This window comes from Gobio gobio (assembly GCF_949357685.1).
Source record: "Gobio gobio genome assembly, chromosome: 23".
Classification (NCBI taxonomy): Eukaryota; Metazoa; Chordata; class Actinopteri; order Cypriniformes; family Gobionidae; genus Gobio; species Gobio gobio.
In genome coordinates, this window is record NC_137119.1 from 44,257,105 (window position 1) to 44,263,104 (window position 6,000).

The following is a 6,000-nucleotide window of genomic DNA, read 5'->3' on the forward strand; positions in this document are numbered from 1 at the left end:
CGAAATGCCCGTTCATTTTCAAATGACGCGAGTGCGCGTCTTTCTGTGGAAGACGGAAGAAAGCGCGTGCTGGAGAAGCGCGCGCAGATCAGAGGCGCGCAGTAACAAAATATACAAATAAACCCGCGTATATATTATACAAAATAAAATCTAAAAATAACCTGCAGGAAACGTTCTGGGAATATTACTCCTCAGCTCACAGTAGCCTGTGTTATTTGTTTGAATAACTCTTTGTTCGTATCCTATCCCTTAAGTGCCTTCTGTATATATATTTTGCTGTTGGAATGTGGTTTATTTTGTTCTATTCTTTGACCTATATTTGTAAAGCGACCTTTGGTGTTAAAATGCGATATATATATTATTAGCCTATATATTATAAGCTATAATCATCCAGCACTCCCGTGTTCTGTACAGCGGTGGACGTCAAAACTCGGTATTCTTCTATAAACCATGTCTTGGTTTTAACTTTTAATCAATAGAAATAATCCGAGCACAAACTTCATATAGAGGGATAAATAAGATTTAATTTATGCATTGTAAGACTTCGTAACTTGTATCACAACCAGGTTTTTACGTTTAAGTGCCAAATAACAATGACTTCAAAATAATATAGGGTTTTAAAATATGAATTTTATTCACAGACATTACATTTCTTACCACTGAATTAACGGATCGTACTTCTCTCTTTTGGTCAGTGAACAAACTTCTCGTTTAACATATTCAATTACATGTCAAATCTCTCTAAAATCACACTATTTACACTCGTATATTTATTAACTATAACTTATTATTCAATAAAGACACAAGCTAATGTTAGTCAGTCAGTATAAACGAAATGACCGTTATTTTTTAAATTACGCGCGCGCGGCTTTCCGTGGAAGACAGAAGAGATGGCGCGTGCGGGAGAAGCGCGCGCAGATCAGAGGCGCGCAGTAAAGAAAAATATACAAATAAAAATATTTCAAAAATAAAAATAACCTGCCGGGAACGTTCTCTTTAGCTTATACAGTTGCTGGTCATATTAGAATATCATCAAAAAGTTGATTTATTTCACTAATTCCATTCAAAAAAGTGAAACTTGTATATTATATTCATTCATTACACACAGACTGATATATTTCAAATGTTTATTTATTTTAATTTTGATGATTATAACTGACAACTAAGGAAAATCCCAAATTCAGTATCTCAGAAAATTAGAATATTATTTAAGACCAATACAAAGAAAGGATTTTTAGAAATCTTGGCCAACTGAAGAGTGTGAGCATGTCCAGCACTCAATGCTCAGCTGGGGCTGGTTTAGCCTGAATTACTGCAGCGATGCGGCATGAGGAGATCAGACTGAGGCGTGAGGAGATCAGACTGAGGCGTGAGGAGATCAGACTGAGGCGTGAGGAGATCAGACTGAGGCGTGAGGAGATCAGACTGAGGCGTGAGGAGATCAGACTGAGGCATGAGGAGATCAGTCTGAGGCATGAGGAGATCAGTCTGAGGCGTGAGGAGATCAGACTGAGGCGTGAGGAGATCAGTCTGAGGCATGAGGAGATCAGACTGAGGCATGAGGAGATCAGTCTGAGGCGTGAGGAGATCAGACTGAGGCGTGAGGAGATCAGACTGAGGCGTGAGGAGATCAGACTGAGGCGTGAGGAGATCAGACTGAGGCGTGAGGAGATCAGACTGAGGCATGAGGAGATCAGTCTGAGGCATGAGGAGATCAGACTGAGGCGTGAGGAGATCAGACTGAGGCGTGAGGAGATCAGACTGAGGCATGAGGAGATCAGTCTGAGGCGTGAGGAGATCAGACTGAGGCGTGAGGAGATCAGACTGAGGCATGAGGAGATCAGACTGAGGCGTGAGGAGATCAGACTGAGGCATGAGGAGATCAGTCTGAGGCATGAGGAGATCAGTCTGAGGCGTGAGGAGATCAGACTGAGGCGTGAGGAGATCAGTCTGAGGCATGAGGAGATCAGACTGAGGCATGAGGAGATCAGTCTGAGGCGTGAGGAGATCAGACTGAGGCGTGAGGAGATCAGACTGAGGCGTGAGGAGATCAGTCTGAGGCATGAGGAGATCAGTCTGAGGCATGAGGAGATCAGACTGAGGCGTGAGGAGATCAGACTGAGGCGTGAGGAGATCAGACTGAGGCGTGAGGAGATCAGACTGAGGCGTGAGGAGATCAGTCTGAGGCATGAGGAGATCAGTCTGAGGCATGAGGAGATCAGACTGAGGCGTGAGGAGATCAGTCTGAGGCGTGAGGAGATCAGACTGAGGCGTGAGGAGATCAGACTGAGGCGTGAGGAGATCAGTCTGAGGCATGAGGAGATCAGTCTGAGGCATGAGGAGATCAGACTGAGGCATGGCGTGAGGAGATCAGACTGAGGCATGGCGTGAGGAGATCAGACTGAGGCGTGAGGAGATCAGTCTGAGGCATGAGGAGATCAGACTGAGGCATGAGGAGATCAGTCTGAGGCGTGAGGAGATCAGACTGAGGCGTGAGGAGATCAGACTGAGGCGTGAGGAGATCAGTCTGAGGCATGAGGAGATCAGTCTGAGGCATGAGGAGATCAGACTGAGGCGTGAGGAGATCATACTGAGGCATGAGGAGATCAGTCTGAGGCATGAGGAGATCAGTCTGAGGCATGAGGAGATCAGTCTGAGGCATGAGGAGATCAGTCTGAGGCATGAGGAGATCAGACTGAGGCGTGAGGAGATCAGACTGAGGCGTGAGGAGATCAGACTGAGGCGTGAGGAGATCAGACTGAGGCATGAGGAGATCAGTCTGAGGCATGAGGAGATCAGACTGAGGCATGAGGAGATCAGACTGAGGCGTGAGGAGATCATACTGAGGCATGAGGAGATCAGTCTGAGGCATGAGGAGATCAGTCTGAGGCATGAGGAGATCAGTCTGAGGCATGAGGAGATCAGTCTGAGGCATGAGGAGATCAGACTGAGGCGTGAGGAGATCAGACTGAGGCGTGAGGAGATCAGACTGAGGCATGAGGAGATCAGTCTGAGGCATGAGGAGATCAGTCTGAGGCATGAGGAGATCAGTCTGAGGCATGAGGAGATCAGACTGAGGCGTGAGGAGATCAGACTGAGGCGTGAGGAGATCATACTGAGGCATGAGGAGATCAGTCTGAGGCATGAGGAGATCAGTCTGAGGCATGAGGAGATCAGTCTGAGGCATGAGGAGATCAGTCTGAGGCATGAGGAGATCAGACTGAGGCGTGAGGAGATCAGACTGAGGCGTGAGGAGATCAGACTGAGGCGTGAGGAGATCAGACTGAGGCATGAGGAGATCAGACTGAGGCATGAGGAGATCAGACTGAGGCATGAGGAGATCAGACTGAGGCGTGAGGAGATCAGACTGAGGCGTGAGGAGATCAGACTGAGGCATGAGGAGATCAGTCTGAGGCATGAGGAGATCAGACTGAGGCGTGAGGAGATCAGACTGAGGCATGAGGAGATCAGACTGAGGCATGAGGAGATCAGTCTGAGGCATGAGGAGATCAGTCTGAGGCACGAGGAGATCAGACTGAGGCGTGAGGAGATCAGACTGAGGCATGAGGAGATCAGACTGAGGCATGAGGAGATCAGACTGAGGCACGAGGAGATCAGACTGAGGCGTGAGGAGATCAGACTGAGGCGTGAGGAGATCAGACTGAGGCATGAGGAGATCAGTCTGAGGCATGAGGAGATCAGACTGAGGCGTGAGGAGATCAGACTGAGGCGTGAGGAGATCAGACTGAGGCATGAGGAGATCAGACTGAGGCATGAGGAGATCAGACTGAGGCATGAGGAGATCAGTCTGAGGCATGAGGAGATCAGACTGAGGCTCTGCTCAGGTGTTATGAGCCCAGGTGGCTCTGATAGTGGCCTTCAGCTCTTCTGCAGATCTCATCTTCCTCTTCAGATGTTCTATGGGGTTAAGGTCAGGCGAGTTTGCTGGCCAATTAAGAACAGGGATACCATGGTCCTTAAACCAGGCACTGGTTGTTTTGGCACTGTGTGCTGGTCCCAGTCCTGTTGGAAAATGAAATCTGCATTGCCATAAAGTTGGTCAGCAGCAGGAAGCATGAAGTGCTCTAAAAGTTCCTGCTATACGGCTGTGTTGACCTCTGACCTCAGAAAACACAGTGGACCAACACCAGCAGATGACATGGCACCCCAAACCATCACTGACTGTGGAAACTTCACACTGGAGCTCAAGCAGTGTGGATTGTGTGCCTCTCCTCTCTTCCTCCAGACTCTGGGACCCTGATTTCCAAAGGAAATGCAAAATTTACTTTCATCAGAGAACATAACTCTGGACCACTTTTTTTCCTTTTTGTCTTTAGCCCAGGCGAGACGCTTCTGACGCTGTCTGTTGGTCAAGAGTGCGACAGCTGAAACCCATGTCTTGCATACGTCTGTGTGTAGTGGTTCTTGAAGCACTGACTCCAGCTCCAGTCCACTCTTTGTAAATCTCCCCCACATTTTTTAATGGGTTTTGTTTCTCAATCCTCTCCAGGGTGCGGTTATCCCTATTGCTTCTACACTTTTTTTCTAGCACATCTTTTCCTTCCCTTCGCCTCTCTATTAATGTGCTTGGACACAGAGCTCTGAGAACAGCCAGCCTCTTCTGCAATGACCTTTTTGTGTCTTGTCCTCCTTGTGCAAGGGGTCAAAGGTCGTCTTTTGGTCAGCTGTCAGGTCAGCTTCTTCCCCATGATTGTCGCCTACAGAACTAGACTAAGAGACCATTGCAGGCCTTTGCAGGTGTTGTGAGTTCATCAGCTGATTAGAGTGTGGCACCAGGTGTCTTCAATATTCAACCTTTTCACAATATTCTAATTTTCTGAGATACTTAATTTGGGATTTTTCTTAGTTGTCAGTTATAATCATCAAAATTAAAATAAATAAACATTTGAAATGTATCAGTCTGTGTGTAATGAATGAATATAATATACAAGTTTCACTTTTTGAATGGAATTCGTGAAATTAATCAACTTTTTGATGATATTCTAATTATATGACCAGCACCTGTAAACACAACCAATAGAGAACGTTGTTATTTGGTCCCCCCAGGGAACGTTCTGTGTTGTCTGAGGATGAAACACGTGCCTCTCACCGTCATTAGTGACGCACCTGCTTTGAGTCTTTATTGCTGTGGTTCTTGAGGTTCAGCTCTTTCTTCTCTTTATGATTGAGGCGCTCCTTGCTGCTCTTAGACTGAGTCTGAGGATCAAACGGGAGAGTTTAATAACCGCACAATAAGAGCAGACGCGTCACATGACCTTACCTTCTGTCTGACGTCACATGACCTTACCTTCTGTCTGACGTCACATGACCTTACCTTCTGTCTGACGTCACATGACCTTACCTTCTGTCTGACGTCACATGACCTTACCTTCTGTCTGACGTCACATGACCTTACCTTCTGTCTGACGTCACATGACCATACCTTCTGTCTGACGTCACATGACCATACCTTCTGTCTGACGTCACATGACCTTACCTTCTGTCTGACGTGTTCTGGGCTGGACTTCTGCTGTCCGTCATGAGGAGATCTGACAGCACAAACACAACCTGCTTTATTAAACACACACTCAGGATAATCATATGAAGTGAAAGGAGGACTCTTGCCGTTCATCAGGATCTGCAGGTGCTTCCTGCAAAACAACAGGAGAGTTCAACACTGGAGACCAAACGAGGCATTTCTCAGGTGAAGAACACAAGCGTTTAGAGAACCGGTCAACAGATATTACAGATCCTTCATGTCAGTCTACACACACACACACACACACACACACAAAGAAAGAAACAAACAACAGACATGCACAAAAAAAAATACTTACACAAACAAAGACAAACACACACACACACACACACACACACACACACACAAAAAAACAGGCACACGCACACAAAGAAACAAACAAAAACTTGCGCATGCACAAACAAAAAAAAACATACATAAACGCACACACAAATAAACACAGACATGCCAACAACACATAC

At 46.4% G+C, this 6,000-nt stretch overlaps 1 protein-coding gene across 1 annotated transcript in view; it reads right to left on the bottom strand.

The window, feature by feature from the left end:
• The window catches only part of top1mt (DNA topoisomerase I mitochondrial), a 29,420-nt gene extending 23,420 nt beyond the window's left edge, over nt 1-6,000 (bottom strand). The window contains exon 1 of the mRNA XM_079806418.1: nt 5,128-6,000. The gene's annotated coding sequence lies outside the window, so the exon portion shown is untranslated. The remainder of the gene's footprint in view (nt 1-5,127) is intronic.